This window comes from Peromyscus maniculatus, chromosome 14, assembly GCF_049852395.1.
Source record: "Peromyscus maniculatus bairdii isolate BWxNUB_F1_BW_parent chromosome 14, HU_Pman_BW_mat_3.1, whole genome shotgun sequence".
In the NCBI taxonomy this organism is placed as follows: Eukaryota; Metazoa; Chordata; class Mammalia; order Rodentia; family Cricetidae; genus Peromyscus; species Peromyscus maniculatus.
The window spans coordinates 75,319,510-75,331,750 of NC_134865.1; positions in this window are offsets into that span (position 1 = coordinate 75,319,510).

A 12,241-nucleotide genomic window follows, 5' to 3' on the forward strand; every position below is an offset into this window, starting at 1 on the left:
AAGGACAGAATTCTTGGAAACCGTAATATGGAAGAAAAGTTCAAATAGAAAGAAAAATCACTAATTTAATGTTTCACTGTACTTTAAGATAAGACCACCAGTTGAAGTTCAGCATTATGAACACACACACACACACACCACATATACACATACATACTACACATCACACACATTCCTCCACATTCTCCTACACATACACAAATACACACCACACATACACACACATATATACACACACCACACACACACTTACACCAGACATACACACATCCCCCAACGCATACACACACAAACACTCCATACATACATCCCCCCATATTCACACACACACACACCATACACATACCCTCACACATATATACCACACACACATACACACTCATACACACACATCCCCCCACATATATAGACACATACACATATACACACATCACACACATATATACACACACACCACACACACATATACACACATATCCCCCCACATACACACATATCACTCACACAATACAGCACACACATATACCAGATAGCCCTCCCATACACATCCCCTCCACACACATCCACACACACCTACACATAAAATACAAATACACATACACACCGCAAATGCACATGCACACACATGCACACACATACATACACCATACACATGCATACCCTCCACATATATTTTCCTACACACATACCTACCCTCCCACACACAACCCACCCACCCCACACTTAATTCTTAGCACTCCATGAGGGCAGGTTTATTGCCTCATTATACAGATTTGAAAATTAAGGTTACTTAGAGAGAAGTCTGTTGAATATTTTTGCCTAGTGCATGGTTAATGAGGGGAGTTCATTCTTCTGGGGCTATCAGAATATAAAATTCAATAATTAAATGGGTGGGGGTGGAGACATGGCTTTATGGTTAAGAGAACTTGCTCATCTTGCAGAGGACCAGCACAAACACAGCAGCTCACACTTGTTGGGGGGGGGGGGACCCAACACCCTCTTCTGGCCTCTGTGGTCACCAGGTATATGGTGCACACACAGGCACATAGCTCATACACATAAAATAAAAATAAACGAAATCTTCTTTTCAGTATTAGAAGAGAACATTTGGGAGAAGTTGAGGGAAGTCCTGAGTATCCTCACACCGTGCCATGAAGCCACTACTGTTAAGCGCCAGGCACCAGTCCCATCTACAGCCTGGCAGGGCTTGTAGGCAGGCACCACATTCCACTCTCTTCAGTAGTAGTCCACGTTCCTCTTTGGAGGCCATTCACTGTCTCCCTCTACTGACCTCTTGTCCTCTCTTTCCTTCCACAGTGGCAGAATGAAAGCTGACGTGTATATTGAGGATCTAAAGTGATGGTCAACCAGACATGTATAGGGCAGAGGGAAAGAGCCCAGGGCTGCCTCCTCTAAAATGTCACAGACTAAGGAATGAATTCACAGGCACTGTTGCTATGCCTGAAGTCTGGTTAAACCCCTCAGACACCCCAGTGGAGCAATGCCTTGGTCACTTAGGCAAGCAAAGAGGCCTTCTCAGAGGAGGTTGCACCTGCCTTTTCGTATGAAGTCTGAGACTCTCCTGCTGTACCCTGGCTGCCCCAGCAAGGCAACTGCTGGAAGAAGTGTCCTTGTCAAAGCCACGGGAAGTACAGGACCCCCAGAGGCCTCAAAAAGTACTCTATGTACTCACAAACTGGGATGGGAACAATGGTGGGAAGGAGCCAGCAGGAGAAGGCAAGGGGAGCGGAGCCAGGCCAGATTCCCAGCAAGGGGAATCCCATGGTGCTCATGCGATTAGGAAGTACAAGCAGGGGGTTAGGGCTTCCCTACCCAGCCACTCAGGTGCCCTTCTCAGGGTCGTCCTGCGACACTGAGGTGGCCAGCAGTGTCACAGTCGGAGCAGGTTGACTCCTATACTGCCCGTGTTGAGCCACCTCACCCATGTGACCACACCTCTCTGGTGTCTCACCGTTTCCATTTATTGAATGGGATATATGACTGAAGCACCTTCCTTGTCCCCTCCAGCAAATAGTTAGCAATCCTGTCAAAGGCCATGGCCCATCTGAAGGAAGCAAATTAAAAATAATTAGTAATAACCACAGTAACAGCAATAATAATTAATTATGCTAGTAATAATGAGATCGAGAGGGTGAGCTAGCTTTACTTACCCAAGTGACACACTTTGTCCAGTCGAAATACTCCTGCAACTACAGTATGTACAGTATGTCTGTCTGTTCAGTAGACCTGGGGAAGAACAACTACATTCTATCCAATGGGATATGTGCAGTGACTAGCAAGAAGGCAGGCCGAGGTCTGTATATAATTTGGTAGCACTGACTATCTTCTAGCTAGATGACCCCTGACTAGCTTCTGAGCTACAGGAAAGGGATGGAGGAAGATCTCTTTGGACCTCTGGCATCAGAGGAGGAAGCATCAGAGAGACTCATCCCACAGGAACGCTCCAGGCACCCCCTAAGGGACCCTGAAACCAGTACCAGCAACTTTACAGGGAGGAGAACTCTTGAGTAGGGTGTGGTGGCACATCCTGTAACCCCAGCCAGCAGTCAGGAGGCAGAGGTCAGAGGATTGTGAATTCAAGGTTATCCTGGGCTACATAGTGAATGTGAGTCCAGCCTGGGGTATAGCAAAATCTTCCACCCACTCACTCCAGTTCAAAAAAAAGGAAGAAAAGAACAAAGGAAGGAGAACTCTACTTGCAGTCATCCCATGATTGGAGAAGGAAGACTTCATTCCTCCGTGTTTTCTCCTGCAGAGGTGGCGGTAGCAGGCAGGAATAAACCAAGCTGGCACTGAGAAGTAGGTCACCCCTGTCTGTGAAGATATGACTGGAAATGCCTCTGTTTGGTGACACCATACCGTCCTTCTGCAGGGGACTGACTGCCTTGAGAACCTGAGAAGAAGTGGAGGAAAGTTTTGGAGAGCAACTCTGCTCCTTAAAGACTAAAATGCAAATGACCTGCATCAGGAAAGAAACCAAAGATGGCAGAGATTTGAGGCATGGAGGAAAGATTTGGGTTGTTGGAAGAATACAGGACAGAGAAAGGGAGGGGTGGGGGCAGAGAGCTCTGTCACCGCTCTGTCCCAGCTGTGTGTTCTACTAGGGACTGCATCCCTCAGGACCTTGATTTCTTCACCCAAGAAATTGGGGAAAGGCTTGAGAAATCCCAGCTATGAAGCTAGTGGCTGTGGAAGGGATGGTGTGAGCCACACACAGGCCACTCTGCTGCTTGAGAACTTCACAGGCATCTGGAAGGCCCAGAGCAGCCACTTGTGTTTATTCCCACTGAGGAGGAATGTGGATATTTTTTAACTATTTGTTTTATTTTCATTTAAGTATATGTCTGTTTCTGCATATGTGCAGGTGCCTTTGGAGACCAGAAACGGGTGTCTGATTCCCTTGAGTGGGAGTTACATGTGGTTAGGAGCTGTCCATTGTGAGTGCCAGGAACCAAACCCAAGTCCACTCCTCAAGGAAGAGCTCTTAACCACTGTGCCATCTCTCCAGTCCAAGATTTAAGAAAAGCAGCTGGATGTGGGATGCAAGACTTTAACCCCAGCTCCCAGCACTTCAAGACCAGCCTGATCTACACAGTGAGCTCCAGGACAGCCAGGGCTACACAGTGAGACCCTCAGAAAGGAAACAAATAAAAAAGACAAAGAAGTACAAGATGCTCAGTGGAGTCTAGAAAATAATAAATGCTCAGTGTAGAGTCAGTGAAATACTCAGGTGCTCAGTGTAGAGCTCATGAGGTGCTAAGTGCTCAGTATGGAGTCCATGAAGGACTAGCTATACTAGGTGTTTAGTGTGAAGTACTAGTTGCACTAGGTGCTCCATGTGGAGTCCTTGACACTAAGATTGAATTCAGCATCCTCCAGGCTGACAGAAGAGATGGGAACTTGGGCCCAGAAAAGAGAAGTGAGAGCAGGCCGAAATTCATAAGCAAGACACGGAAACTTTTAACTGGGGATTCAGCTCACATGGAAGGAGATGGCACTGATGGAGAGGGACCAGGCTGCTCTCAGGCACAGACAGAGATGGAAGTTTGTTGCCCACAAAGATGGGCTCACATTTGGGAATTTTCATGTTCTGTGAACAAGGTTTAAGATGTTCCCTTGCATAGTGTTCAGGCTTTGAGGTAGCGTTCATTCAACCCAGGCACTGTGAATTACATCACATAGTCATATAAGCATCCTTGTCTGTCTGCTCTGGGACCAATGGTGAGACAGAGGGATTATAGGGGTCTTAGCTGCTGAGAAAGCACAAGAGTGATGGAGAAGCACAGGATAGCCCCAGTGGGCAACAGGCCGAATTCACCTTGTATGACAGCCTCCCTCAATAATACTTCAAACGACCATCATGAGTGAGTGCATGCAGAACCCAGGAGAGTCAGACAGCAGAGGGGCGGGTAACAGGATGATGAAAACAACCCTTGTATTCCTTTTTGCAACACATCTGTGGATATCTGGAGACTCCCACAAAAGTGTTTGCAGCTAGCATGACATCCAAGTCCCTGCAGAATAGTCCAGGCCACAGTTGGACCCTCACATCAGAGGTGTCCTCTACACCAAAGACGGAAGGAAACTAGTAATGTTCTGCTCGACTGTGTGGGCTTCAAAGTGGGGGACTGCTGTGGAGACAGGGTCTCAGCTAGCCCATGCTAGCCTAAGAATGACCAGGATCACCTCAACCTCCGATGCCTAGAGTGCTGGAATTGGAGAATACTGGGATTACAGGCCTGGGCTGGAGCACTCCATGGCCACTGAATTGGCAGGTTGTTTTTGTCATGATCATTGTCACGTAGAATTTTAATGACCATTGCAGGGCAACTCTGATGATGGAATCGCTTGTTTGGGGGCAGCGACTCCAAAAGGCTGGAGTCCGGAAAGCTGAATGTTTCCATGCACATGACCCTCTCACCGTCCCACACCCTCCTCACCTTCCAATCATGGCTGCCTCCGCCCAGCACACTATGGCAGCCTGCAGCATGTCGGACCTGGGAGGTAGCTAACACAGTCATGTGGTTTGAGTTGGATGCCAGAGCAGGTGGGTAGCCTCAGCCAGGCCCTGGCGGCAGTGACTCACAGGCCAGTGATGACTGAAAGGGAGGGAGAGTGGTATTCAGAATCCACGGGGAAGGGGCAGACTGGCAAGGCTGGCTGGGCTTGGGTTCTTGGAAGATGGCTTTAATGGGCTTGACCTGGGAACTCAGGGCAGGGTGGGGTCCCTGATATCTGAGTCTATGCTGGTGTCCAGGCCTGGGGTCTCTAGGTAGGGCTGGATGTTCTCAGAGCCACTGTCTGCTCCCAGGATATAGCTCTCTGGTGGCTGATGGATAGATAATACAAGGCTGAGGAAATCCCGAGGGGTGGGATGACATCTGGTGTCACAGAAAGGCCAGTGGTGGCTATTTTGTGAGGGTCTCTGTAACAGAGAGGTGTCGGGGGAAGGAATTCAGTCTGATAGGACATCAGGATAGAGCGAGAAAGGCAGAAACTAGGTCCCACGACAGAGGAATCAAGGTGACCAGTGGGTGGGGTTACCTGCTGCTGGGCTCTAGCCTGCAGTCATGTCACCCCTGTGTTAGAGTCCGTTCTCATACATGGAACATAGGCTGGGAAGAGCAGTGCCCAGGAAGCCTTGCCTGTCTGAGCTGGCTGAGGAGGCTTCCTGGAGAAATCAGACTCAAGCACAAGCCTGTGGGGAGGGCAGAGTTACCATGGGACCTCCCTTGGGAAGGGTCTGTGAGATGCAGGCCCACATTCTCACCTCAGCCTCTGGCGTTAATCTGCTCAGAGCCACCACTGACTCCATATTGCAGGTGGAATGAACTTCAGCCAAGGTGTCATGTGATCTCAGCTGCTCTAGAAACGGTAAAGAAGTTTCTCTCCTGTCTATGCCTGTGCTGAGACTGCTCAGGCCCCCCCAAGAGCTTGCTGTTTTGATCCCCAGGAGGCTATGCTAACTTCAAGGGTTCCCCCTGCTTTCCTGTGGCAGAAATATCCCCTCCCTCCTTTCCAAGGCTGTTGCAGCCCATGTTCTGTGCTGGGTTTGTGTCCGGTGATTTTGCATTTATTGCCTCTTCCTAAACACCAGAGGAGAGGCTCCGGGTGCAACAGGGTGGATTGTGCTTGTGCTCATGTGGGGGCTGCTGGGTGTTTGTTCACAGGTTCCTGTACCACTGTCACCTCAGAGAGGCTCTCTCCAAATTTAAAGGGGGCCAGTCTTCCTCGGCCTCACCTCTGCCCTCATCACTTCTGAAGTGCTTGCCGCTTCTGCACTGGGGAATCTTCGTTGCTGGTCATGGGCTGATGCCCTTACTCGGGCTCAGTGCCAGGGAAATGCCATGATGGCAGACAGAGCAGGTCTGAAAAACAGCCCTGTTCCCGGCCAGCTAGCACAGCCCTGGAAAGTTACTACCTCTCCAGGCCTCTGTGTCCCCAGTCTCTGAGATACAGATAGAGTTTCAACCGAAGCTGGGAAGATGGAAGGAGGTCCACTCAACACACAGGCAGTGAGTGGCGAGGCTCCAGACTACATGTAGAGATGGGAGACTTCAGACAGGCCTCAGATGTGTGATGCTTCTAGAGTCTTCCATCTGCTTCAGCCAACCAGTGAATGAGCGTCCATTAGTCGTTCCTTTAGAAACTGGCTTCTTCTACCCCTCCACCCCCACCCCGTCCCGAGCCCAGCCTTCTACCAGGGCAGCAAAGACACAGTGTCACATAAGAACAGCTCCAACAGAGTGAGAGAGAGCCTCAGGGTGGGGGCTTGTGAGGTTTTGGAAGTCAACAGATCCTGGCAGGGGAGCAGAGAGGCTCATCAACAGTCCGTGGGCATGGGTGGCACTGAGCTGGCATCTTTCTCCAGCCTGGTGATTCAGCAGCCCTTGGAAGGTTCCGAAGCTCTTCCCCTGACCCAGGATGTGGAAAATCCCAGAGAAGAGCCACAGGTTAGAGCATCTTGGTTGGCGCAGACACTGCTTCAGAGCAGCAAGGGGTGCCGGCAGGCAAGGCAGGACACTCCACACCAACCTTAGAGCGGCTTCCACCTTCAAATCCAACACACGCTTCTCTGGTGACCTAGAAGCGTGTGATGAAGGATCCCAAAGAACAGGATCCCTTCTTGGCTACATGACAGGCACCTGGAGGTGTCACCTCCCCCCACTACCTCCCAAGGGGCATATCTTATAGTTTCTGTTCCACACCTTCAACTTGACTCTCTCTGACCTGCCCCCTCAGCCCATGCCAGACTGGTCTCTGCGTAGTCCTTGGCCACACAACTCTGGACAGCAGAGCACAGTAGAGACTGTTTAACGGCAGCTCTTTTAGACATGCAAGGACGGATAAGAAGGGTCTCGAGGCTGGGCATGGAGGTGGAGGTGGGACCTCTGTGAGTTCAATGCCAGCCATGTCTACAAAACAAGTTGCAGGCCAGCCAGAGAGCTACATGGTGAGACTCTTGTCTCAAAAAATGAAAATAAATAAATACAATTTTGAAAAAGACAGTGAGGATGAAACTATGACAGGCCAGCTATTACACACACACACACACACACACACACACACACACACACACACACATTAAAATCTTAAATGGAAGCCAGGCATAGTGGCACATGCCTTTAACCTCAGCTCTTGGGAGGCAGAGGCAGGCAGATCTCTGTGAGTTCAAGGCCAGCCTGGTCTACAGAGCAAGTTCCAGGTCAGCCAGAGCTACATACTGAGACTGTCTCAATTTCCCCCTCAAAACCAACAAACAAAAATCATAAGTGGAAATGTGGGGGAAGAAAGGGAATTGAAGAGAAGAGCCACAGTTCTGCAGACAGAAGGAGCTACGAACTTGCCTCTGGGGGTGTAACCGTGGGTGTTTGGGTACCAGGAGCTTGCAATACAAATATGAATGTGTGTCACTGCCTCACGTCGCTGTGGGTACCAGGGTGCTGGGACAAAGCTACCACAGTCTGTGTCCCCAGAGGTGCCTGTCCCAGCAGGAAACACAGTATGAACTTAGTGGCGGCGTCTCTCAGGCCGGTCCAGACTTCGATATCTCTGTGTCTCTGAGGGAGCATGGCAGTATTACTTCCTTTCCTGTTATAGTGCCTTTCAAAGTGGGGCTAAATCCCCCTTTAACTGTCACTCCCTGTGTTCATTTCCAAGCATCTATTTGGCACCAACTGCATGTCAACTCAGTCCATGGCCGCTAGGAGCTGATACCGGAGTCTGGGAAGGCCACACTGGGTAGTGATGACCTGGTGTAGCTAAATGAATACTGGACCCTCAAAGGTGCCTTCCTGCCTATATGCTGTCTCCCTTTTCCATGTACTTTCTCTCATACTGAGTTATTTGGCCTCTCCAAGCACTGGAAGCTTTTGCTTCTCCTCTTGGGGGGAATGAACATCCTCCAGGCTTTAGAAGAAAACCCCTGGGCTTCCTGCTCCAGTGCAGAGCTGCTCTTTCAGCTGAAGAAGCTGGTCCCCAGGGGTGCCAGTGGGCTTCTCCTAGCAATGCAGAGCTTTGAGAGAGGCAGGATCATTCACAGCCAATCACCAGCCACTAAATGTCAATCTGACATGGTGACTCTCAAGTGTGTTGTCCCTTTCTGCTGCAGAAAGATACAAACACGGGCTGGGACAGGAGGTAGCTATGGTTGAAGCTCCTTTCTGTCCATATTTGACTTGCTTTGTCAGTGTTGACCTTGGTTCATCTGCTGTCTACTAGCCCTGGCAGCTGGTGTCCCTCGTGGACAACCTTGTGGGTGTTACTGGGTTCCAGCCTTGGCTGTTAATTATATTACACCGTCTTTTTGCTCCTGTTTTAATAGCCAGCTGCTAGTTTTATTCTGGGCCTCTTTTCCTTTGCTGCCTACAGAGAATTAACTCCTGCCTTACACTTCACCAACTTTGGCCCCTCCCACACTGTGAGCATCAAGCAGAAGGGTGGTAAGAACTGTTTGATGAAGGACTCAGGGCTTCCCTGACCACCCAGAGAGTTTCCCAGCTATGATCCCTCCCAGAGGTGCCCTCCAGGGACAGGACAGGCTGAAAGGCTGCCTGGAGATGTGTGGGGGTGGGGCCATGCAAGGGCGTTTGAGGCTACCATGGTTTCTGCTAGGAAAAGCCTAGAGCCACCTGAATTCAGCTGGGGAGTCTCTGGTGTTCTCAGCAGAGACGAGATAATGCTGGCGAGATATAGCACTGTCGTTGCATTTAATCAGGGGAGGAAGCAAGTCTGAAAGTCTTGTCCCGGACTGTACATCAGGCTTGATGTTCCCGCCCACCCGCTGGCCCTGTGCTTTTTATCTCAGACAGCGTTGCAAAGTGAAGAGCAGGAGCAGCCTGCTCAAATGCCATCTGCAGCCCTGGTGAGCTAGGCGGAATGTTTAACTTCTCCAACCTTCCATCATCTCTAAAAATAGATTTAATTCATCCACATGGGCCATCATTGGGAACAATTGTGCAAATGCCAGACTTAATGTTTAGAAGCTAGGAGCTGGAAAGATGGCCTGGTGGGTAAAGGGCGTGCTGCATGGGTATGAGAACCAGAGATCCCAGAAAAAGCCGGGTGTGGTGGCCACATCTCTAACTCTGGCACTTGGCTGGGGACAGGGTGTAGAGACATGAGGATCCCTGGAGCTACTTGGCAGCCAGTTGATGAGCTTCTAGTGCAATAAGATCCTGCATCAAAAGAAAAGGTGGAGGCTGATGGGGGAAGACCCCAGCACCAAGCTCCAGCCTCCACACACATGTACACTCATCTACACTCACACCCTCAAGTACATGTGCACACACATACAACATACATACAACACACACACACACACACACACACACACACACACACACACACACACACACACACACACATATATATATACACTCCACATACACAAAGAGAGACAAGAGACAGGGACAGAGAGATAGATAGCTTGGAAGCTATTTTTACTTTTACTGATAATAACAAAATGATTTGCTCATAACCTCCTAGGATTTTTGTGAGGATTTGTGGGTTTCTATTTTTTTTGTTGTTGTTTTGTTTTTACCTGTGTCCTCTGAATCTTACACAGAGAGGCACTTAATATGTACCTGTTGAATAAATGAATGAATAATTGTTTTTGCCTTCAGGTAACTATCTTGCCTGCCTATGAAAGAAAATCCAAATTAGTTCTATAGCAACAGTAATAAACATTGAAGTGGCCATGTCACCACTAATGAGTGGTTCTTCCTCTTCCATCTTTCCACCCTGGAAGGGCAGAATCCTTGCTCCTTACCTCTGATTTTCTTCCTTTCCACCCGAGAAATTATTTTTTCATCCTCCTCTAGGTGGCAGTAAGGATAACAGAGGCAATGGTGGGGACTATGGTAGTAGAACTGGTTGGTGACGGTTATGGTGGTGATAATGGTCGTGATGGAGGAGATGGTGGTGATGGTGGATAATGATGATGGTGGTGCTGATGTGACAGTGATGATGATAGTGATAGCTGACATGTTGATAGTTACAGTAGTGAAAGTAATAGTGAAGGAGATGGCAATAGTAGCAGTGGTGATAATAATGCTTTAGATGGTGATTGTTATGGTGGTGATAACTATAGTGATTATGATACTAATGCTGCTGCTGATGGCAATGATTATAGTAATTGTAATGATGGTAATGAAGAGGATGGTGGTGACAGTAGTGGTGGTTGTGATGGTTGTTATGGTGATGATAGTGACCATGACGGTGATGGTTATAGTCATGATAATGATTATTATGGAGGTGATAATGCTAATGGTGGTAGTGATACTGGAAGTCAGGGTAGCTGTGGTGGTGATGGTTGTGATGAAGGCGATGGTGCTAGTGGTAATTATGATGATGATAGCAACAACATTGGTTTCGATAATGATGACAACAATGGCATTGATAGCAGTAGTCGTGATGGTGATTGTGGTAGTTGTGAAGGCCGTGGTGGTGATGATGCTATTAGTGATAACAGTGCTGATGGTAGTGACCATGTGAGGATGATGGTATTGATGATGGAGATGATGATGGTGGTCATAGGAGTTGTGAGGATGGTGACATGCTGGGGCAATGGTACTGATCCTGGTAGCGCTATAATAGTTATCAAGATAGTGGTCATAGTGCTAGTGCTTGTGATGATGGTGTTGATGCTCACACCTAATACAGTTTCACCCGAATAATAATTTTATCTCAATATCATGTGGTCAAAATATCAAGTACTATTTTATGTACTCTTTCCACATTCCAAAATTTGAACACTTTTCAATCTTTAGGGACTCCATCTTGGTCTATTCTTGGTCAACTATCCCTGAGTGACAAGAAAGGGTTTGAAGGTCACCTTTGACAGCTGGGTGAGGAGAAATGGTAGAGCATCCCAGAGCAGGACAGGGCATTAAAAGGGAGCTCAGGTACCTAAAATAGTTATTTTTTTAACCCTTCACTACAATTCACTCATTCATTCATTCAACCACCCAACCACTTCCAACTTTTCATGTACTAACTCCCCTGCACCTGGCACTGTAGACACAGTACTAACCAAGGCTCCTCAATACATATATCTCTAGGGACAGTATGATGGCTCCTGCTTCGTGTATTTGGGATCCAGTGACAGAAATATCTATATCCTATAGTGCGCTGACTTTGATAATTAGAACCCCTAACCTGGGAATTTAACAAATAAAAAGAAAGGAAGGAAGGAAGGAAGGAAGGAAGGAAGGAAGGAAGGAAGGAAGGAAGAAAGAAAGAAAGAAAGAAAGAAAGAAAGAAAGAAAGAAAGAAAGAAAGAAAGAAAGAAAGAAAGAAAGAAAGATGCATAACTTCTCAAGGGAACTTTCTTTTTAATTGATGGGGTTTAATTCTATAGCCCAGTGTGGCCTGAAAATTCTCATTCTCCTGCTTTAGCCTGAGTGTTGGAACTCTAGAATTCACCAGGGAGGCTTTTCAAATGAACCCTATTACAGTGGAAAAATAACAATTCTGTTCTAAGACTTTGGAAGTCATGAAAGCCTTAGGTGTTTTAGGCTTGGGCCTTGAGGGAGGCAGGAGGGCAGAGAAAAACAGTGAAGAGTGGCCATGGCGTCCTACTGGGATGAAGTCCTTCTGGGGCCTGGAATGTCATGGAGCATGGGATAGAGCCCTGCTGCTCAGTAGAGGTAGGGCAGCAGGGACAGATAACCACGTGGACCAGTGGTTGTGTGAACTCCAGCATGAGGCCGGCTGCCTT